Raw genomic sequence first — 24,672 nt, 5'->3', positions numbered from 1 at the left:
GCACACAGGTGAGAGAGCGGGGAAGACTGTGGGGTGGGGTGGGGTGGGGGGGAGCACCTAGGGTCACCAACTGGCCCGTATTAGGTGGGACATGCCGTATTTTGAACTAAATTTGTTTGTCCCGTACGGGACCGCCCTTGTCCCGTATTAGGCCCGTGGCCCGCTGTAGGCCCTGACACTGTAGGCCCTGACACTGTAGGCTGACGGAGCTCGTTAACGGTACAGGTGTTGGGGGAGTGGTGTTCGGGGAGCGGGGCCGAGTGTGTTCGCCGAACGGAGGTTGCAACCCGCCTCCTGGCCCGGGCGGCCATCATTGGTGGAGCGGGAGTATGTGGCCGCCGGCTGGGGGAGGTCAGGTGGGGCGCGGGCGGCGACGTCACCTTGTCCCGTATTTAAGGCCCCTTTATAACATATGCTGAGGGCCCCGGCACTAGCTTAATCCGGCCCTGACAAGAAGCACAAAATGCCATCGTATGCAGATGCAGAGAAGTGTGTTCAGCTCTGCCTGAACAATTTCTAATCTTGTGATGTGGACTCGATAAAAGAGATCTCTAAACTAAACTGAAAAACCTAAACTCAGTACTAACTCCATTAAACCACACAGCGTGACATTCATAACCCAAACCTCCAAACTTTATACCTTGCACAGTGAAACTTTCATAACCTGCGCAGTACAAGCTTCATAATCCACTTAATACACAAACCTCACGACCTACAGTCATTATAAATCACACAAACTGCTCAGGACAATCTATAAAAACAGCACAAAACAAGCTACATCATCCCAAGCTCCAGAATACAGAACGGCATGACCTGTAGAACCGGTTCAACACCACACAACCACATTTATCAACGATAGAATACAACTGCATGAAAAGCACAATACAATTCATGTCAACCCAGGGGACCAATTTCTTTAAACTGCACCATACAACCTTCCAGATCCATGTTGTGCAACGGCAAACTACAAGCAGCAGAACATAACCTGCATGAGCTGCACAGCATACCACTTCAACTGCACAGTTTCATCGATACGTACGAACAGTGCATCCTAAAGTAAACCACACCACACAACCTGAACGAACGGCACAGTGTAACCGTTACAGACTGCACAGCACAGCATTAAGAAACAGCACAGGGCAACCTCAATAAACTAGGCAGCAAAACCTACACGGCACAAAGGGAAGGGGACGGAGAAGATTTACGAGGATTTTGCCGGGACCCATGGGTCCGAGCTACAGGGAGAGGTTGAGCAAGCTGGGACTCTATTCCTTGGAGGAAGATGAGGGGTGATCTCACGGAGGTGTATAAAATCATGAGGAAGAGTTCACAGAGCATCTAGCCCAGAGTAAGGGGAATCGAGGACCAGAGGACATAGGTTTAATGTGAAGGGGAAATAGGACAGATTTAGAGGGATATCAGCCAAACGCAAGCAGGTGGGACTGGTGTAGATGGTATACGTTGGGCGGTGTGGGCAAGTTGGGCTGAAGGGCCTGTTTGCATGCAGTATGAGTCTCTGACTCTATGACTCTATGATCCTGCACAACTGATGTTTACGGTAGAGCACAATCATTTATAATCTATGCCTTGCAACAATTATAAACTTCATAGTTCAACAATGGTATGAAATGTGAAATATCTGAGCTGTGTGATACTATGAACCGTGGAAAACTACTATAAACTTTAATAAACATTAATTGTTTAATTGCTAATGTTTATTGTACTTCATGCTGCCTCTGCAAGGCCACCAGCATAATCAAGGATCTGTCTCATATTCCCTCTTCTCCCCTCTCCCATCAAGCAAGAGGTACCAAAGTTTGAAAACTCATACCTCCAGATTCAGGGGCAGTTTCTTCCCAGCTGTTGTCAGGCAACCGAACCATCCTCTCACCAACTAGATTGTGGTTCTGACTTCCCATCTACCTCATTGGGGACATTTGAACAATCTTTAATCCGACTTTATCAGACTTCAACTTGCACTAAGTGTTGTGCACTTTCTTCTCCATCTGTACATTGTGGACGACTTGATTGTAATCATGTACAGTCTCTTCTTGGCTGGATCGCACACAACATGAGCTTTTCACTGTACCTCGGTACACGTGACAATGATAAACGAAACTAAAATCCTATCGTTCGATAAAATTCTTGGAATCCATGTCTTGTAACATTTCAAACATCTCTTCAATAACCAGGTCAAAGAAGACATTGGAAAATACAGGATGCAACCAAGATAGAAAGCACACCAACGATATGGATACTGTTGTTAACAGTGACTACACACATCCAACATTAATTTCTACCTGAAGGAATTGTTACAGACAGCATAGAACAGCCACAATAAGCTACAACATACAAATAAAATAAGATGCTCATTATAGATTCTGTAAATACTGTGGCACAGCCAATAAATAACACTGTACAACATTAAATCAAGAAATACAATTTGTTAAACTGGGGCGGCACGGTGGCGCAGCGGTAGAGTTGCTGCCTTACAGCGAATGCAGCGCCGGAGACTCAGGTTCGATCCTGACTTCGGGCGCCGTCTGTATGGAGTTTGTACGTTCTCCCCGTGACCTGCGTGGGTTTTCTCCGAGATCTTCGGTTTCCTCCCACACTCCAAAGACGTGCAGGTTTGTAGGTTAATTGACTGGGTAAATGTAAAAATTGTCGCTGGTGTGTGTAGGATAATGTTAATGTGCGTGGATCGCAGGGCGGCGCGGACTTGGTGGGCCGAAAGGGCCTGTTTCCGCGCTGTAGAATCTAAATCTAAAATCTAAATCTAAACTACAATAAACTGCCAATTATAATATAAACTACACAGTTCAACTATAAACTATATAGTGCACACACATTGAATTTTAGGATGCAACCATCATAAAACATATTGCATAAAGAAAGGGAGCCTTGCAGTAGGAATACTGTGAATACCACTACAGAATGGACGCTAGGTTCACAAATGAACTTGTATATATGGCAGAGCCCCATCAGCGTAAACTGCTGGAACTAATAAGTGTAGGAAAATAACTGCAGATGCTGGTACAAATCGAAGGTATCACAAAATGCTGGAGTAACTCAGCAGGTCAGGCAGCATCTAGGAGAGAGGGAATGGGTGACGTTTCAGGTCGAGACCCTTCTTCAGACTGAAAGCAGGATAACTGGTGTTAGCTTTTCAAACTTGATGTCTACCATCTCAGCCAAAGGAGTCTGATGCCTGATTTGATGTGAGCTAATTAAGATTATTCTATTGGTTCTATGCTTGACCATTAATATAAAGTAACGTTGGTAGAAAGACCACTGTAACATGCCAGGCAAATACCATTAACCAGGCAAAACTCCTGATCTCACTTAGTGGAATGACTCTAAACTTAAAAGCACAAGGGCAAATAGCTAACCACAGCAAGTAGTGCAGTTTTTTTTTTTTGCTCGTGTGTCAGACGATGTTCTGCCATCGGTTTGCCACAGCCAGTGCCACATCTGTGCCTCTGCGGAGATCGTCCACAGTGCGTGCCACTCCACCGCAAGTCAGTAGGTGGGCCATTGTCTGTACCTCTCCACGGTTGCATTTGTCAAAGTCCGAGAAGCCCCACTTCTTCAGGTTGAGTCTGCAGTTAGTAGTGCAGTGAGCTAGTGCAACAAACCCCATAGTTCAATTATCAGAAGCTGCAGAAAGTGGATGTGTGCAAACGCACACCTCCAGATTCAGGGACAGTTTCTTCCCGGCTGTTATCAGGCAACTGTATCATCCCACCACAACCAGAGAGCAGTGCTGAACTACTATCTACCTCATTGGTGACCCTCGCACGATCTTTGATCGGACTTTGCTGGTTTTACCTTGCACTAAACGTTATTCTCTTATCATGTAAATGGTCATACACTGTAAATGGCTCGATTGTAATCATGTATCGCCTTTCCGCTGACAGGACAGCACGCAACAAAAGCTTTTCACTGTACCTCGGTACACGTGACAATAAACTAAACTAAACAAAGCTAAACTAAACTAAACTAAGAAGTACTGGGGTTAGTAGCTAGTTATACAAAAAAAGGACCAGTCTTTAAACTGTCCATATCTGTTCAATTGTAATTATTGTACAAACAAGGCAGTTGTACGAGCGATCATGGCGGCACAGTGGGAGAGTTGCTGCCTTACAGCGCCAGAGATCCGGGTTCAATCCTGACTACGGGTGCTGTCTGTACGGAGTTTGCACGTTCTCCCCGTGACCTGCGTGGGTTTTCTCCGAGATCTTCAGTTTCTTCCCACACTCCAAAGACGTGCAGGTTTGTAGGTTAAATCGGCTTGGTATAAATGTAAATTGTCCCTGGTGTGTGTAGGATAGTGTTAATGTGTGGAGATCACTAGTGTGCGCGGACTCGGTGGGCTTCAGGGCCGGTTTCCGCAGTGTGTCTCTAAAAACTAAAACTTAAACAATAATCAAACAGACAACATACTTTGTGGAGAGAGCAGAATACAGGCTCCCAGAGGGTGGCCATTTAAGAGATATAGGTTGGAAACTGACATGGATATAAGACAAGCTTGGAGCCAATAGGACTATCTTAATTAGCCCACATCAAACCAGGCACCTAACACATACTGATTAGATAGTTTGCAACATTGTGACAGAGAATTAAGGAAGGTTTGAGACTGATTACTTTGCCACTTAGAACATCAAACATCATCACCAGCATATTTGTGTGAATCAATAATCAAAGTATTTATGTACTCAGAGAGTAACCCTGTTTATTTTATCAAACTTACCTCAGTTTTTTTTTCCCATTTTGTTGTCGAGTCTTTCAGGGTTTCATGTGTAGGAAGGAACTGCAGGTGCTGGTTGAAACGGAAGATAGACACAAAAAGCTGGAGTATCTCCGCACGAGACAGGCAGCATCTCTGGAGAGAAGGAATGGGTAACGTTTCGGGTTGGGCCCAAAACCCATTCCTTCTCTCCAGAGATGCTGCCTGTCCCGCTGAGTTACTCTAGCTTTGGGGGCTCACATTGTCGACCTCCCCGTGGTGAGCCCTGTCAACTGACCTCAGTCAGGCGATCGACAACAAACAGAGACAGCAGAAGCAGAAGCAGCTTCATAACTTCTGCTGCCTCAAACGCAAGAAGAAGAAGAAGAAGACTGTAGCTTTTTGTGCCTATTTCAGGATTTCATATTCTCCTTCATATGCATTTTTCAGCATTGTTCCCCATGCAAATGTGTCTCAGTAATGGTTATCAAATAATACCCATTATCTCGATTTGCCCCATTTCCTCATCTATCTTATCATCATATCATATCATATATATACAGCCGGAAACAGGCCTTTTCGGCCCACCAAGTCCGTTGTGCATTCAGATAAGGAGCTTTTAGTTTTATCTTTCAATTTTTTCCTTTTGTCTGTCTCCAATTGTTCATCCATTTTTAAGATCATTAAGTCTGTCCCTTCCTGATATATTCTGGTTATCACTTTCTAGTACTGTTCCATTTTTCTTTCTCGTTGCCTTTCTAAATACCTGATTACCTGACCAAACATCTTCCATTTCCAGCTCCTCCCTCTGATTTTACCTCAGGTTCCCAAACACCATGAAAGATTGCTCCCTCAAATCACCGATGATAGACTGAAGAATGGTCTCGACCCGAAACGTCACCCATTCCATTCCTTCTCTCCAGAGATGCTGCCTGTCCCGGTGAGTTACTCCACCTTTTTGTGTCTATCTTCCCTCAAATCACCTTTGTATCCAGGAACAACCTTCAGGTTATTTTCTGTTCCCCCTACGGGGTGTTTTGCTTGGAGCATTCGTGTCAATGAGTAGATTTGATGGGCCGAATGGCCTAATTCTGCTTCTATAACTTATGAACTTATCAAAACCCCTTGGTCTTTGCTGTTACCCAGCTTTGCCATGACCAGGCTATGACCTAAATAATCAGAGGTTCATCCTTCATGATGGTGCTACTTGATATCTAGGCCAAGAAATTTATTGTCAGTCATGGGATCATTCTATTCCCACTACCTTCAAAGGTCTTATTCCACGCAACCTTTAATGTAATTCTCTATTTAGTAACAGTGCAAACCATGGTACTCGTTTGTTTTAACAACACTGTTCCACATGTCCTTCAACTTTTCTGTATCCTCCAAGGACCTCAAATCCGAAAGTCATCTTGTTAGCCCATTGTTTCCATTGCTAATTAATTGTTTAATGGTGTGCCTTCTGTTGTGCGATCACTACTTCTTAATTTAACTTCCCTTCCGTTCGCCACTTTTAACCTTTCAACATCTGCTTTATCTGACCCTTGGACTGGAGCGACTAGGCTTGCATACGCTGGAATTTAGAAGGACGAGAGGGGATCTTATTGAAACATATAAGATTATTAAGGGATTGGACACGTTAGAGGCAGGAAACATGTTCCCGATGTTGGGGGAGTCCAGAACCAGGGGGCCACACTTTAAGAATAAGGGGTATGACATTTAGAACGGAGATGAGGAAAAACCTTTTCAGTCAGAGAGTTGTAAATCTGTGGAATTCTCTGCCTCAGAAGGCCGTCGAGGCCAATTCTCTGGATGCTTTCAAGAGAGAGCTAGATAGAGCTCTTAAAGATAGCGGAGTCAGGGGATATGTGGGGAAGGCAGGAACGGGGTACTGATTGTGAATGATCAACCATGATCACATCGAATGGCGGTGCTGGCACGAAGGGCCGAAAGGCCTACTCCTGCACCTATTGTCTATTGTCAAGTAAGTTTCGGAGTAATTGTAAAAGGTCCTTTCTTGTAACTTGCATTCTTTGTTAAAGCATTCACCTCCCACTGCACCTCCACAGAATAGGACCTGCTCCACCACACTATGCTTGCCTCCTTCGTCTTTCCCTTCCTCCGATGTCAAGACGAATCATCCTCTGGCATCCGCTACATCCCAACAGAAAGGCTCAAGGAGAATTGGTAATGTTCGTCTCTTTGAAGGGGCAAATGCCAACCGTGGCCACTGTTCAAATATATCAACTGAAGTTGAGGACTGATAGCTTTGTGGCAACAATTTTTTTTTCAGAGCAATTAGCATGATCGTCTTGTAATAGCAAAGCGCATCCACAGAGTTCATGCTAAAGATTCGACAGAAAAATCCATGGCTCTGAAAGTATGGCAGTCTTAAATTATGAGGGAGGGTTGGATGGTGAAATCATATTAAGTGCGATCTAATTACTTCAATGTTTATTAGAACCGGGGCACCATCAAAATTTTATTTAAATTAATCAGGTTTTGATTTAAGATATTAAATTCAAATTAATCATGTAAAAATGTAAATGAACCTTGAAGAATTTCCAGCTGTGAGCTCAGTCTGTTTCTTCGGATTCACTTTCAGAAATGGCTGAGGGTTTGTAAAGGTTGGGGGGGATGTGGGGAGGGGGTGGGGGGGGGGGTGGGGGTGGGGGGAGGGGGGGGGGAGCTGTGCCCCAAACTCCTGGCAAGTGTTATTGCAATTAAAAGATATTCAGCAGGACAGATGTCAAGAATGTGTTATAATTAAAAAAAGATCACAGTGGCGGCAGTATCACAGATTTGCATGATTGGCCCATTGTGAAGCTTCATTGATTACTGGGTGCACCAGCTAAGATTAAAACCTTTCCCTTAACTCTTCAAGGGCCATGGTGTTGGCATCACAGATACAAATACCCCGTGATTTAAGGGCTGCCTCAAGTGTGGGCAAAATAGAAACCTAGAAAATAGGGGCAGGAGAAGACCATTCGGCCCTTCGAGCCAGCCCCGCCATTCAATATGATCGTGGCTGATCATCCAAAATCAGTACCCTGTTCCTGCTTTTTCCCCATATCCCTTGATTCCGTTAGCCCTAAGAGCTAAATTTAACTCTCTCTTGAAAACATCCAGTGAATTGGCCTCCGCTGCCTTCTGTGGCAGAGAATTCCACAGATTCACAACTCTCTGGGTAAAAAATGTTTTTCTTCATCTCAGTCCTAAATGGCCTACCCCTTATTCTTAAACTGTGGCCCCTGGTTCTGGACTCCCCAAAACATTGGGAACATTTTTCCTGAATTTTGTATGTCTCTATAAGATCCCCTCTCATCCTTCCTAATTCCAGTGACTATGAACCCAGTCGACCCATTCTTTCATCAGATGTCAGTCCCGCCATCCCATCGGGAATTAACCTGGTGAACCTACGCTGCACTCCCTCAATAGCAAGATGCGTCTCTGTCCAGAGAAAGCCACTCACCGATGTAATCGTGTACAAGATCATGTGGCGCATCGGTAGAGCCGATGTACAAGTGATACGATTCATTTCAAAATCATCATAGACTCATTCACCACGGAAATAGGCCCTTTGGCTCAACTGGGCCCAGGTTTTATAAGTGAGCTCGTGCCTTTTGCCTGCAATTGGCCTATCTCAATAGACAATAGACAATAATAATAATAATAATGCATTTTATTTATACAGCCCTTTGAGCCAGCACCGCCATTCAATGCGATCATGGCTGATCACTCTCAATCAGTACCCCGTTCCTGCCTTCTCCCCATACCCCCTCACTCTGCTATCCTTAAGAGCTCTATCCAGCTCTCTCTTGAAAGCATCCAACGAACTGGCCTCCACTGCCTTCTGAGGCAGAGAATTCCACACCTTCACCACTCTCTGACTGAAAAAGTTCTTCCTCATCTCCGATCTAAATGGCCTACCCCTTATTCTTAAACTGTGGCCCCTTGTTCTGGACTCCCCCAACATTGGGAACATGTTTCCTGCCTCTAATGTGTCCAATCCCCTAATTATCTTATATGTTTCAATAAGATCCCCCCTCATCCTTCTAAATTCCAGTGTACACAAGCCTAATTGCTCCAGCCTTTCAACATACAACTCTGGAAAGCGACTCCGGACTGTCAAAGCAGCCACAGCCAGACATAAAAACAGCTTTTTTCCCACGAGTGGTAGTTCTACTCAATAACCAAAGTCTGTAGTTTCTTTTTTGCTCTGGTTTATTTTCACCCACATGTTTAGACCTGTAATATTGTGTCCTTATTGTTTTGATGTGTTTATGCTTTATTCTTAATTGTTAACTGTATGTTTGTGTTGGCATTTGTGAATGGAGCACCGAGGCACATTCCTTGTATACGCACCTACTTGGCCAATAAACTTATTCATTCATCTCCCTCTAAGCTTTACCAATCGATACAGCTGGCTGAATGTCTTTGACGTATCAACATTATATATATCTGCCTCGACAGCTTCCTCCGGCTGGCTTGTTCCATTATGCACCACCCTCTTCATGAGGACATTCCCCCCCCCTCCCCCCTCGGGTTTCTTTTAAATTCGGTGGCACGGTGGCGCAGCGGTAGAGTTGCTGCTTTACAGCGAATGCAGCGCCGGAGACTCAGGTTCGATCCTGACTACGGGTGCTTCACTGTAAGGAGTTTGTACGTTCTCCCCGTGACCAGCATGGGTTTTCTCCGAGATCTTCGGTTTCCTCCCACACTCCAAAGACGTACAGGTATGTAGGTTAATTGGCTGGGTAAATGTAAATGTAAAAATTGTCCCCAGTGGGTGTAGGATAGTGTTAATGTACGGGGATCACTGGGCGGCACGGACTTGGAGGGCCGAAAAGGCCTGTTTCCGGCTGTATATATATGATGATGATGAAATTCTTCCCCACCCATCTGAAACTTATGCTCTCTAGTTTTGGACTCCATTTTCCTTGGGGGGAAAAAAAAACTGTGACCGTTCTTCACCTTATCTATGCCTCTCATGATTTTGTAGACCCTCAACAGGCCACCCCTCTCATCCTCTGAAACTCCACAGAAAAGAGTCCCATTCTTCTGCACTTAAATATGTAGAAACAAAAAAACTGCAGATGATGGTTTACACCAAAGATAGGCACAAACTTTGCTGAAGTAACTCAGTGGGTCTGACAGCATCTGTGGAGAAAAATGAGAGGTGATGTTTCGGGTTGGGACCCTTCTTCAGGACGCTTCTGCTTCGGCAGTCTGTAATTAGGGTCTTCGGGAAATAGGACCCGAAACATCACCTATCCTTTTTTCTCCAGAGATGCAGCGTTACTCCAGCTGAGTTACTCCAGCACATGTGCCTATCTTCTGTACTCGATTCCTTTACTGATCAGGCAAGCAAGCCGACTGCCTTCTTCACCGCCCTACCTACTTGTGCTGACAATCTCAGGGAACTGTGCGTCTGTTCTCTTAAAGGGCCTGTCCCAGTTGCGCGATTTTTAAGGCGACTGCCGGCGACTGTCAAAGTCGTAGCAGATCGCCGAAATTTTCTTTTACCCCACGACAATGACCACGACAATGCCGAGTCAGGTCGATACAAGTTACTTTTATTGTGAAACTAGCACCTGGCTAAGAGATTACACCGTCTTCGGAAACATCGCAAAATTCCCACGCTTACCTGACCGTCAAACTGTCGCCTCCAATCTACCTGTCAAACGTCCTGACGGTAAATAAATTGGTTAAACAAAACTATCTTCTGGTATCTTCAAATGCCTTTTCTTAATTTAATGTTACGTGCTTCTAAACGCATCTGCGACAACCTAGCAAACCTGCGGACAGCATGCGACAGCGCCCGCAATAAGCTACGATACCTGGCGACAAGCCAGCTGTCGCCGTGAAATTTCTAGCAGGTAAATTTTTCCGCGATGCGCCGAGATCCGCTATGATTCATTTGAAGACTCCTCACGATCATGCACGCGACACCCTGGCAAACGTTCGGCGACAGCCTAGTCACCGGCAGTCGCCTTAAAATCGCCTAAGTGGGACATGCCCTTCTGTTTCATGTAGGAAGGAACTGCAGATGCTGGTTTAAACCAAAGATAGACACAAAAAACTGGAGTAACTCAGCGAGACAGACATAATCTCTGGAGAGAAGGAATGCGTCGAGACCCATCTTCCTAGGTTTCTCTGCTTTACAACACTTTTCAAGTCCTACCATTTACTGTGTAAGTCCTTCCCTGATTTGACTTACCAAAATGAATCACCTCGCTCCTGTCAGCATTATATTCCATCTTTCATTCCGAGGCCCAATTCCCTAGTTGATTCAGATCCTTCTGTCAACCTAGATGGCCCTCCTCTTTGCCCACTTCACCACCACTTTTGGCAGCATTCACAAGCTTACTAATCATGTTACGAACATCATCATCCAAATTGTTAAAATAGATGAGGTACAACATATTCCTGCAACACTTGCTTGTCACAGCCCTCCTCCAAATAGTCTAAACATATTGATGCTCCGGCCCAGAAAGAATACCGATGCCTCTATTTCCTCAAGAGGCTAAAGAAATTCACCTTGTCTCCAACTTAGATTAGTTTAGTTTAGAGATACAGCGTCGAGACAGTCCCTTCGGCCCACCGAGTCCGCACCGAACAACGATGGCCTGAACACCAGGTCTATCCTACACACGAAGGCCAATTTACAAAAGTCAATTAACCTGCAACCCGGGTCTCCGGCGCTGCAAGGTAGCGAGTCTAATGCTGCGCCCACTGTATTCTAAAGAGGACCACTCTACGATCAAAGGTAATTCTCCGTCCGGGCTCCGAACCACCTTCTGCAACTTTCGACGACTTTGGTAACTCCTGCCGCACACTGTGAAAAAGTTAGCTGGAACTCTGCAAAGATATCATCAGCCTTCGCAGTTGATCATCCCCCCAGCTACGTTTCAAAGGCAGCAAAAGGCTGTTGAGTAACTCTATCAGCAAGCCTCCAAGTCAAATGTGACAACAATGCTCATGCCCCCCCCCGTGACAAGAGCCTTTCAGGTTGTGTTCTGTTCTCTGTACGGTGTTTTGCTTGGAGCATTTAATGACAATGAATTAATGATGATCCTCTGGGATAATTATAAGAAGAGATGACACGGATCTGATGAAATTTCAGAGGGAGCTGGTGGCACTGGTGGGACTGGGGACAAACGGGCAGTGGATCTACCCCAGCTCATGCTAGGCTGGCTTGATTGGCCTACTGGGTATTCAGGGATGTGTCTCACCACTCACCTGCACATCCCTGTGCAACTGAGCTAACCCCATCCCACCAGCACTGACAACAACACAAACAGAGAGAAAGGGACTCAGGTGGCAGGCACTCCTCTCTGACGGGGAGAGAAAAAGGCCCCGGCATTTACCAGGCTGAGTCCTCCCATACGTGACCGGTGTGCATTGTTCACCACGTAGCTGGCAGCGGCGACTGCAAGAGGCGTTGCTCAAGGGGCACTTGTTCAACGAGCGGCGTTTACGCTCTGCTTTCAAGACCGTTTGTGGGGGATGTAGTGCAGGCAGCAACTGAAAGAACGGAGTGAGATCGCATTCCCTGAGGCATTCCAGTCCAGTCACATTCTGCGCTGCTGTGGAAAACGAAGCAGTCAAATAGAAACATAGAAACATAAAAAATAGTTGCAGGAGGAGGCCATTCGGCCCTTTGAGCCAGCACCGCCATTCATTGTGATCATGGCTGATCATCCACAATCAGTAACCTGTGCCTGCCTTCTCCCCATATCCCTTGATTCCACTAGCCCCTAGAGCTCTATCTAACTCTCTTAAATCCATCCAGTGATTTGGCCTCCACTGCCCTCTGTGGCAGAGAATTCCACAAATTCACAACTCTCTGGGTGAAAAGGTTCCTCTCACCTCAGTTTTAAATGGCCTCCCCTTTATTCTAAAACTGTGGCCCCTGGTTCTGGACTCCCCCAACACTGGGACCATTTTTCCTGCATCTAGCTTGTCCAGTCCTTCTATAATTTTATATGTTTCTATAAGATATTTTATATGTTTCTATAAGATTATCTTTCTGTCCAGTGGGCGCATATCAAACATTTATTTCGACCAGTTGGGATCTCCGGAGGTTTCATTGGACTCCTCAAGCATCCTTCCACATCAGTCTGAAGAAGGGTCTTGACCCGAAACGTCACCCATTCCTTCTCTCCAGAGATGCTGCCTGACCCGCTGAGTTACTCCAGCATTTTGTGATACCTTCGATCTGTACCAGCATCTGCAGTTATTTTCCTACACTCCTTCCACTCGCTAGTCTTCATAGAAACAAGGAAACATAGAAAAAAGGCGCAGGAGTAGGCCATTCGGCCCTTCGAACCGGCACCACCACTCAATATGAACGTGGCTGATCATCCAAAATCAGTACCCCGTTCCTGCTTTTTCCCCATATCCCTTGATTCCTACAAAATCTTTCCCCTTCTCACCTTGATCGGGGCGAATCTTTCTGTCTGCAACCAAAACCCAATCAAACTAAAAGGGTTTTGGGTCGGGAACGCTGAATGTAGCGCGACCTTATGCAGGCAGTCAGCTGAGTGGAAGAACTTTAAGAAAATGGCTGCATAACCTTCTCCCACTTGAAAGATTCAATCAGGGGAACGTTCTACCTTCGTGGAGAATGGCTTCATGCAGCTTTTGACATTTTGCTCTCCGCTATAATAAACCAATTACATAAGAATTTAAATGCTGTGATTAATCGTTTATAAATTCAAACTGTGTAACTGGTATTTGCAATGGAGTCCTTTTTTCCAGGAAAGAGCTGGAGTATGAATCAAAGGTCGAGGGAGGCCCGTCCATCTGAACAGCCAGACTTTCTGTTTTCTCGTGGGTTTGTTTTATTTTTGTTGCTTTTATTTCCCAAACCCCCAATGAACAACGTTTTGGTCTTTTTTTTTTGTAGAATTTTCGCATGTTTAATTGCGGGGAAAAAGTTAATTGCCGCCAATCTAAATGTCTCTCAAAAGACTGCTCCTGTCGCACTTTTAATTGCGATCAGCTCCTTAAAGTGTGTTGGTTAATCATGTTTCTTGGCTCGCCTGCCTGCCGGAAAAAAAAAAAAAAAAAAAGAACGCAAAAACGCCCCTCTCGAAAAAGTGAAACGCTCGGTGAATTTACACGGAATGGAGCCTCGCGCTTCGTGATAACATCATGATTCCTTGGCGCGACCAGATTGAAATTTCTTTCTTCGCTAACAGGCGCACGGAGGCATTAAAACGAATCGGGCTAAGGCTCCTGATAAACTTATTCATCCGTTCAGGGTCTTTTATGCTTGCATCACACGCTCTCAGTATGATTTCGCCTTTTTGAAAAAAATATCGAGGGCAATGTAAAGGACTGGAGCCATGTTGGTTAAATCCTTAGCTCTGTGAGATGTAATAATAATAATAATAATGCATTACATTTATATAGCGCTTTTCATATACTCAAAGACGCTTTACAGGGATTTAGAGAACATAGGGAAGTGAATAAATAGATAAATAAGTAAACGAACAGAGAACGGAGACAGAAGGTGAGGTGACCTTCAGTGGTTGAAGGCAGTACTGAACAGGTGAGATTTCAGTGATGTTTTGAATGTGGTGAGTGTGGAGGAGTCTCTGACGGTTTGGGGTAGTGAGTTCCATAGGGTGGGAGCAGCGATGGAGAAAGCCCTGTCCCCCCAGGATCTGAGTTTGGTCCGGATGTGGGGGGATAGGAGATTGGCAGCAGCAGAGCGGAGGGTGCAGGTGGGAGTGTGCCTGTGAATCATCTTTGATGTGAACTCTTTATCACAACCACTAATGCGCCGTCAATTAGCCGACTTCGAAAGTTGAGCATTATTTTTGAGGATTCGTGTTCCACGGGGATCTGTACTGAGAATATCAGTCCACCCCCTCCCCCCCCCATACCCCCTAAAAGAAGCCCATTAGCACTTAGCCAACACATATTTCGAGAACTCCGAGCCCAGGGAATATTAATGACTGCAGAGCTGCTGCTGTTCTGCATTGAGAGGGTGGTAGGCCCCCGACGGCCATTAGAAGTGGTAAGTGAAGTTAAACAGCCACCTGAGATCTTCTTCCGTCGCTCTGCTCAAGGGCAGATCCGGTGCCAGTCCTCGTGGTGAGGGGATCGTGGGAGGGGAATGGAGGGGGGGAATGGGGGGCGGGGGGCGGGGGCAGGGTGGTCCAATTCCATCCCCTTTCACTCAGAGTGTGTTTCTTTTAGTTTTAGAGATACAGCAGTGAAACAGGGTGTTCGGCCCCCTGTCCGCGCCGACCGGCGATCCCCGCACACTAACACTATCCTACGCACGCTAGGGACAATTTTACAATCTTTCACCGCAGCCAATTAACCTACAAACCTGTACGACTTTGGAGTGTGGGAGGAAACCGGAGCACCCGGGAAAAACCCACGCGGTCACAGGGAGAACGTCCAAACTCCGTACAGGCAGCACCCATAATCAGGATCGAACCTGGATCTCTGGCGTAGCAAGGCAGTAACTCTACCGCTGCGCCACTGTGCCAGCTCTTCTTGAACTGTGTTACTGTTCGGGCAGCGCAGTGGCACAGTGGTAGAGCTGCCGCCCCACAGCGCCAGATACCCACATTCCATCCTGACAACGGATGCTGACTGCGCGGAGTTTCTACGTTCTCCCTGCGACCGTGTGGGTTTTCTCCGGGTGCTCCGGTTTCCTCCCATAAACCGAAGACGTGCAGGTTTGTCATTCAATTGTCCTCCGTGAATCGCCCCCCCATTGTGTGCAGGACATGGGAATGGCGTGAACGGGTGACCGATGGTCAGCATGGACTCGGTGGGCCGAATGGCCTGTTTTCACACTGCATCACTAAAACTAAAAAATGTTTTAAAATAACTGAAGCAAGAAGTTTTAGATTTTTTTTTAAGAGATACAGCGCAGAAACAGGCCCTTCGGCCCACCGGGTCCGCGCCGCCCAGCGATCCCCGCACACTAACACTATCCTACACCCACTAGGGACAATTTTTACATTTGTGCAGCCAATTGCGCAGCCTACAAGCCTGCACGTCTTTGGAGTGTGGGAGGAAACCGAAGGTCTCGGAGAAAACCCACGCAGGTCACGGGGAGAACGTACAAACTCCGTACAGACGGCGCCCGTAGTTAGGATCGAACCTGAGTCTCCGGCGCTGCATTTGCTATAAGGCAGCAACTCTACCGCTGGGCCACCGTGCCCCCCAAGTTCTTGGCCTTACAGCCCACAATTGACAAATGTGTGAGAGTTTGCCTGGTGCATTTACAACAAGTTTCTCAGCAGCTTGCCAAGGTTCCTTTGGCAGCACCTCCCAAACCATCATTCACCAGCAGCTATGAGGAAGTGGGCAGCATGTTTAGTTTAGTTTAGTTTAGTTTAGTTTAGTTTAGTTTAGTTTAGTTTTTGAGATACATTATGGAAACAGGCCCTTTGATCCGTCGAGTCCATGCCAACCATCGATCACCCGTTCACAGTAGTTCTACCTTATCCCAATCTCCTCATGCAACTTACAGAGGGGCCAATTAACCTATAAAGCCACACGACTTTGGGATGTCGGTGGAAACGCGAGCACTCGGGGGAAATGCTGGTGGCCTTGCCGAGGCAGCGTGAAATGTAAGTGGAGTCAATGGAACGGAGTCTTTGGTTTGTGTGATGGTCGCGGCTGTGTCCACAATTCTCTGCGGTCTAAACTCTTCCGGAAGTTACCTTCCAGACACTTAGCACTTTCAGGACCTGAAAGCACAAACTGCTTCCAAGATGGCGCCCAACGCAGGCGACTAATTGCGTGCCAGCCACAGAAGCAGATCTACAAACCCACATTACAATCGCTCCACAATCTTCAATCTGTATTCCTACAGCAACATTTCTCACTTTAAGTATGCTCCCCTTGGACCGTCCTTGACTGGACTTTGCTGGCTTTACCTTGCACTAAATGTTATTCCCTTATCATGTATCTATCTGTAAATGAATTGATTGTAATCATGTATTGTTTTTTCTGCTGACTGGTTGGCAGGCAACATCAAGCTTGTCATTTTACCTCGGTACACGTGACAATAAACTAAACTGGAACTGAAACAGGAGCTGAACCTCACTGTAGATCGGAATCTTTTGTAGAAATGTGGAGAAATATTTGAAACCTGCCCTATGCCTGCACTTTCAGATCATTTTGGATCAAGTGCACAGTTGTATCCAGGTTGGACAATGCTATAGGCAGTCTCCTTGTCTCCTCCTGCACCATAATATTCTGAAATATAGATTCATAGAGCAAAATAATCATGCAGCATGGAAATATGCCCTTCCCACACCAACCAACATGTCCCATCTACACTAGTCCCACCTGCCGCAATTCACCCATATCCCTCTAAACCTGTCCTATCGCTGCAGTCGTCCAAATGTTTCTTAAACGTTGCAATAGTCCCTGCCTCAACTACCTCCCCTGGCAGCTCGTTCCATACACCCACCACCATTTGTGTGTAAACGTCACCCCTCAGACCCTATGAGACGGACGATGGATGTAGGTGCCAATTACTAGGAAAGATTTTTTTTTTTTTAGAGATACAGCGCGGAAACAGGCCCTTCGGCCCACCAGCCCACCGAGTCCGCGCCGCCCAGTGATCCCCGCACATTAACACTATCCTACACCCACTAGGGACAATTTTTACATTTACCCAGTCAGTTAACCTACATACCTGCACGTCTTTGGAGTGTGGGAGGAAACCGAAGATCTCGGAGAAAACCCACGCAGGTCACGGGGAGAACGTACAAACTCCGTACAGACGGCACCCGTAGTCAGGATCGAACCTGAGTCTCCGGCGCTGCATTCGCTGTAAGGCAGCAACTCTACCGCTGTGCCACTGTACCGTAAAGATCTTACTGTAAAAGCCACCAAGGCTGTTTGCAAAATAATAAACAAGAAGTTGGGAGATCATGTTGCAGTTGCACAAGACGTTAGTGAGACCGCATTTAGAGTATTGTGTTCAGTTCTGGGCACCATGTTACAGGAAAGATATTGTCAAGCTTGAAAGGGTTCAGAGAAGATTTACGAGGATGCTGCCAGGACTAGAGGGTGTGAGCTATATGGAGAGGTTAAGTCGGCTTGGTCTCTGTTCCTTGGAGCGCAGGAGGATGAGGGGTGATCTTATAGAGGTGTATAAAATCATGAGAGGAATAGATTGGATAGATGCACAGAGTCTCTTGCCCAGAGTCATGAAATCGAGGACCAGAGGTGAAAGGTTCAAGGTGAAGGGGAAAAGATTTAATAGGAATCTGAGGGGTAACCTTTTCACACAAATGGTGGTGGGTGTATGGAACAAGCTGCCAGAAGCTGGGACGATCCCAATGTTTAAGAAACAGTTATACAGGTACATGGGTAGGACAAGTTTGGAGGGATATGGACTAAACGCAGGCAGGTGGGACCAGTGTAGCTGGGACATGTTGACTAGTGTGGGCAAGTTGGACCAAAGGGCCTATTTCCACACTGTATCACTCTAAGCAAACCCTGAGACTGACACCACCAAAATCTTTATTCATTAAACCTTCCCCCCACCCCCTTACCTTAAACCTATGTCCTCTAAATCTGGGGATCTTCAATTGTATTTTTACGTTCAGTCCAATAACTCAACCATTGGCACCCACGTCTTCAGCCACTCAGCCCTGGAATTTCATTCTTATCTCTCCCCTATCTTCTCCTTAAATCATGCATTAAAATCAACACTATTTTGGTCGCTTAAACTAATCAAGTTTATTGTGAATCGTATTTTTTGAGTGTCTGATATTAACTACTTGAAGGCCGGCACGGTGGCACAGCGGTAGACTTGCTGCTTTACAGCGCCAGAGACCCACGTTTGTTCCCGACCACTGGTGCTCTCTGTACGGAGTTTGTACGTTCTCCCCGAGATCTTCGGTTTCCTCCCACACTCCAAAGACGTTCAGGTTTGCAGGTTAGTTGGCATGGTATAAATGTAAAATTGTCCCCTAGTGCGCGTAGGGCTGTGTTAAGCCGCGGGGCCAGCTGGTCGGTGCGGACTCGGTGGGCCGAAGAGCCTGTTTGCGAGCTGTATCTCCAAGCTAAACTAAATGAAACACGCACACCACAGATGATGCTTGGTATTCGTGCACTATCAGCACTCCTGATGTCAGTGCAGATTAATATGGTCTTGACACACATTGTCCATATATTCCATTCGGAGTCAAGTGAATGAACAGGGTGGAAGCTCAAATTCCCCACAGCTGCCGAGACCTGTTGCTTTGTGCTGAACTGAAAAGAGGCAGGCTTGTCGAACAGAGAGGATTAAGGGGCAGCTTTAGCCCCAAGGTAACATATGTCATCAAGCTGTCTAAACCATGGCACACAATTAATTACACGCAACAAGGTGAGATCTTGTAATGCCAGTGGATCAGATATAGACCCACCCCACCCCACCCCCCCCCCCCCCACCCTCCCCCGCCATCTCAAAGCAACACATTAATAATTTGATATTACAACAAACCTCACCATATTGCAACTGGTCCCTGCATTTACTTCACAATGTCCCTTTGTTTCACTCTCCATAATAAAAACCCATCCTGTTTCTTGGTGCTTTGAAAGGATAATTTGACATCTGCTCTGAGCCCTGGACTGAAGGGAGAAGGTTAGATCTTCCAGAACTGAAGACATTTCAGACCAACAGAAAGTGTGATGCCAACATCACGTTAAAACATTTCACAGGTTCATAAGTTCATCAGTGATAGGAGCAGAATTAGGCCAAATCTACTCCGCCATTCAATCGTGGCTGATCTATCTCTCCCCCTCAACCCCGTTCTCCTGCCTTCTCCCCATAACGCCTGATGCCTGTGCTGATCAAGGCAAATAATTCATGTTCATCATTTCATAAGTTGTAGGAGCAGAATTAGGCCATTCGGCCCATCAAGTCTAGTCTGCCGTTCAATAAAGGCTGATCTATCTCAACCCCATTCATTCTCCTGCTTTCTCCCTGTGACCCCTGACACCCATATTAATCAAGAATCAATCCATTTCTCCATTGACTTGGATACTCCAAAGCCTTCCGTGGCAGTGCATTCCACAGATTCACCACCCTCTGACTAAAGACATTCCTCCTCATCTCCTTCCTAAAGGAACGTCCTTTAATTCTGAGGCTATGACCTCCCACTAGACCTCCTAGACTCTCCCACTAGTGGAAGCATTCTCTCAACATCTGCTCTATCTAAACCTTTCACTATTCGGTAAGTTTCAATGAGGTCTCCCCTCATCCTTCTAAACTCTTTCAATGAGGTCCCCCCCCCCTCACCCGTCCAAATTCTTCTGTTGGGCGCAAGGGTTGTGTGGGTGATTGGATGGAAGTTCGAGAGAGGTTAATGGGGATGGTGGATTGACAATGGGTGGAAAGGGGAGGTTGGGGAGATGAGTTGTGAGGAAGAGGCCATGGACAGGAGAGCACAAGACTCTGTGCATCTGTGCGTGGGTCCACAGCGTATGTTTCCATTGCTTCCAATCTGGAGAGGCATCTGTGTGCTTGTGGGATTGCTCAGGAATTCCCTGGTGCTGTAAAGCAGCATCTCAACCGCTGCGCCACTGTGCCGCCTTGCGTGCGTTCTCCTGGACTTCCACTGACTTTGGGTTTTGCCAGCTTACTACTGGCACAGCGACAGAGTTGATGCCTCACAGCGCCAGACCCGTGTTTGATCTTGACCACGTTTGCTTGACTGCACATTCACCGCGTGACCGCGTGGGTTTTCTCCGGGTGCTCCGGCTTCCTCCCACATTGCAAAGACGTGTAGGGTTATAGGTTAATTGGCCGCTGTAAAATGACGTACCTTTGGAAAGGAGATGAGGAGGAATTTCTTTAGTGAGTGGGTGGTGAATCTGTGGAATTCAGAAGGCTGTGGAGGCCAATGGATAATTTTAAGGTGGAGATTGATACAATACAATACAATACAATATATCTTTATTGTCATTGTACCCAGGGGTACAATGAGATTGGGAATTGTACAGGTCTCAGGGTTTATGGGTAGAAGGCAGGAGGATGGGGTTGAGATGGAAAGATAGAACAACCAAGATTCAATGGCAGAATAGACTTGATGGACCAAACTGCCTAATTCTGCTCCTACAACTTTTGAACTTATGAATTCTTTGCCTTGAATTTCAATGTGAACCTGGGTTCCTGGTGCGAAATAATTTGATAGCTGACCATTGTTTCTAAATTTTGGTTGCATTGAATTGATTTCTGTTTTCACTGCATGGTTTCAATTACAAGTTGTAAACAACAAATTCAAACCTTGTCTTAGCTGAACTGATTGAAGTAGTAGGTTCTGAGAGCTAAGAGGTCCTGGTACCTTGGCGGTTAAGTCACCAGACCACCAGGCAAAGCTTTGATCCAAGGATATGAGTTCAAATCCCACCATGGCAGCCGGGGAATTGAAATCTAAGTAGTCGAGTAAAACCTGGAACTACTTAATTGAGTGGATTTAATGACGGAACGATTGGATTGTCATAAAAACCCACCTGGTTCATTAACACCCCATCAGGAGAGAAATCTGCTGCCCTAGTTTGGTTTACTCCAAAGACGTACAGGTTTGTAGGTTAATCGGCTTGGTATAAAGTTGTGTAGGAAAATAACTGCAGATGAGCGGCACGGTGGCGCAGCGGTACAGTTGCTGCCTTACAGCGAATGCAGCACCGGAGACTCAGGTTCGATCCTGACTACGGGCGCCGTCTGTACGGAGTTTGTACGTTCTCCCCGTGACTTGCGTGGGTTTTCTCCGAGATCTTTGGTTTCCTCCCACACTCCAAAGACGTACAGGTATGTAGGTTAATTGACTGGGTAAATGTAAAAATTGTCCCTAATGTGTGTAGGATAGTGTTAGTGTGCGGGGATCGCTGGGCGGCGCGGACTCGGTGGGCCGAAGGGCCTGTTTCCGCACTGTATCTCTAAATGCTGGTACAAATCGAAGGTATCACAAAATGCTGGAGTAACTCAGCAGGTCAGGCAGCATTTAGGAGAGAAGGAATGGGTGACGTTTCAGGGCCGAGTCCCTTCTTCAGACTGATGTCAGGGGGGCGGGACAAAGAAAGGCTTGGGTATAAATGTAAATTGTCCCTTGTGTGTGTAGGATAGTGTTAGTGTGCAGGGATCGCTGGTCGGTGCGGACTCGGTGGGCCGAAGGGACTGTTTCTGCGCTGTGTCTCTAAACTAAACTAAAGTAAACATCATATGTAAGTCCAACCTCACCAATGTCATTGCCTTTTAAATGCCTCTTGGTTTAGCGGCAATTAAGGAAACAATAAATACCAAATGGGAGAGATAATGAAATGCAATCAGGCAGGAAAAGCTTATGTAAAACCTATCCTGCAAACACATAAATTTTTAAAAGTATATATAATGAAACCTACACGAACATTAAAATTAATGCAACATGTAGAACATTTAATCGTCTCAAGACTCATCTGACATTTATGATCATGGTAGATCTTCTACCTCAGTGCCACCTTTCTGCACTCATCCTTTAGGGCGGCACTGTGGTGAAGTGGTAGGGTTGCTGCCTTACAGCGCCAGAGATCCAGGTTTGATTCTGACTATGGTGCTGTCTGTAGGGGGTGTGTACATTCTCCTTGTGACCGCGTGTGTTTTCCCCGCGTGCGCTGGTTTCCTCCCACGCTCCAAAGATGTGCAGGTTTGTAATTTAAATGGCTTCTGCAGGGATTGTCCCTCGCGCATAGGATAGAACGAGTGCATCGGTGATCGCTGGTCGGCACGGACTCGGTGGGTCGAAGGGCCTGTTTCCACGTTGTATCTTTAAAACGAAAAAACTAAAACCCCATGAATTCGTTTCATATCCAAAAGCAAAATATCTAGCTATGCCTGGTATAAACTCACCAACTATAAGTTCTCCTGAGTAGTGAATTCCAGAGGTTCACTACCTGCATGGTGACGACATTTCTTGCCATGTTAATGGCCAATGCCCTACTTTGCAGTTGTAGAAACATAGAAACATAGAAAATAGGTGCAGGAGGAGGCCATTTGGCCCTTCGAGCCAGCACCGCCATTCATTGTGATCCTGGCTGATCGTCCACAATCAGTAACCTGTGTCTGCCTTCTCCCATATCCCTTGATTTCACTAGCCCCTAGAGCTCTATCTAACTCTCTTTTAAATTTATCCAGTGAATTGGCCTCCACTGCCTTCTGTGGCAGAGAATTCCACAAATTCACAACTGTCTGGGTGAAAAAGTTTCTTCTCGCCTCAGTTTTAAATGGCCGCCCCTTTTTTCTTAGACTGTGTCCCCTGGTTCTGGACTCCCCCAACATTGGGAACATTTTTCCTGCATCTAGCTTGTCTAGTCCTTTTATAATTTTATACGTCTCTGTAAGATCCCCTCTCATCTAAACTCATATGACAGTCCCTCCATCATCCCAGGGATCAAGTTCGTGAACCCATGCCACATTGACCCAATAGCAAGGACTCAAATTAGGGGACCAAAACTGCACACAATACTCCAGATGTGGTCTCACCAGGGCCTTGTGCAACTGCAGAAGGACTCCTTTGCTCCTGTACTCAAATCCTCTCATTACCAAGGCCAACATGCCACTAGCTATCCTCACTGCCTGCTGTATTTGGAAATGATTGAGGAAGTAGGGGATCTCAGATCACAAATATGTCAAATCACCAAAATAAATCTACATGGCTATAAAAACCAAGGGCCTATTTCGATTTGGATAGAATTCAAAGGTATGTAGGTTATGTTCAACCTGTATTAAGCATTGGATTGGCAACATTGAGGAAGGGCCCTCAGCCTAAAACATCAACATTATTACTCTTATCATGGATGCTGCCTGACCTGATGAATGTTTCCAGCCTTTCTGACAAATCTTTTCTCAGGGGGCTGGAAAATCTCCACAATTGGCCACCCTGGAGTGTAGTGGAAGCTAAATCGTCAAGGGTAAGTAAGGAGCAGATAGATCAGTTTTTTAAAGACCTGGGAATTGAGGACTACATGAAATTGAGGACTACATTGAGGAGATACAAGGAACTGCAGGTGCCGAAATATTGATCAAAACACAAAGTGCTGGAGTAACTCAGAGGGTCAGGCAGCATCTGCGGAGGATATGGATAGGTGGCGTTTTGGGTCGTGACTCTTCTTCAGGCTCAAGACTTCAGAAGGGTCCCAATCCTCAACGTTGCCCATCCATTCCCACCACAGATGCTGCCCGACCCAGTGAGTTACTCCGACCCTTGTGTTCTGAGGAGTTGTGGCCTGAGGCAATTCTGCTGTGATCCCATTGAGGGCGTGCAGCGTAGGTTTACTAGGTTAATTCCCCGAATGGCGGGACTGTCATATGTTGAAAGACTGGAGCGACTAGGCTTGTATACACTGGAATTTAGAAGGATGAGGGGGGATCTTATCGAAACGTATAAGATTATTAAGGCGGTTGGACACGTTAGAGGCAAGAAACATGTTCCCAATGTCGGGGGAGTCCAGAACAAGGGGCCACAGTTTAAGAATAAGGGGTAGGCCATTTAGAACTGAGATGAGGAAAAACTTTTTCAGTCAGAGAGTTGTGAATCTGAGGAATTCTCTGCCTCAGAAGGCAGTGGAAGCCAATTCTCTGAATGCATTCAAGAGAGAGCTGGATAGAGCTCTTAAGGATAGCGGAGTCAGGGGGTATGGGGAGAAGGCAGGAACGGGGTACTGATTGAGAATGATCAGCCATGATCACATTGAATGGCGGTGCTGGCTCGAAGGGCCGAATGGCCTCCTCCTGCGCCTATTGTCTATTGTCTATTGTCTATTGAAAGGTGGGGGCGGGCTTGAGGGACCGAGACACTTCTGCTCCCATTCCTTATCCCCATTCCCATTCCCATTCCTATTCCCATTCCTTAATAAATTTTTTCTGTGTTTCTTCCCTGTTATTGTTTTGGATTTTCAGCATCTGCAGTATTTTTTTTAAAAATTCA

The sequence above is a fragment of the Rhinoraja longicauda genome, chromosome 10 (genome assembly GCF_053455715.1).
Source record: "Rhinoraja longicauda isolate Sanriku21f chromosome 10, sRhiLon1.1, whole genome shotgun sequence".
In the NCBI taxonomy this organism is placed as follows: domain Eukaryota; kingdom Metazoa; phylum Chordata; class Chondrichthyes; order Rajiformes; family Arhynchobatidae; genus Rhinoraja; species Rhinoraja longicauda.
Note: the sequence above shows the minus strand (reverse complement) of the source record.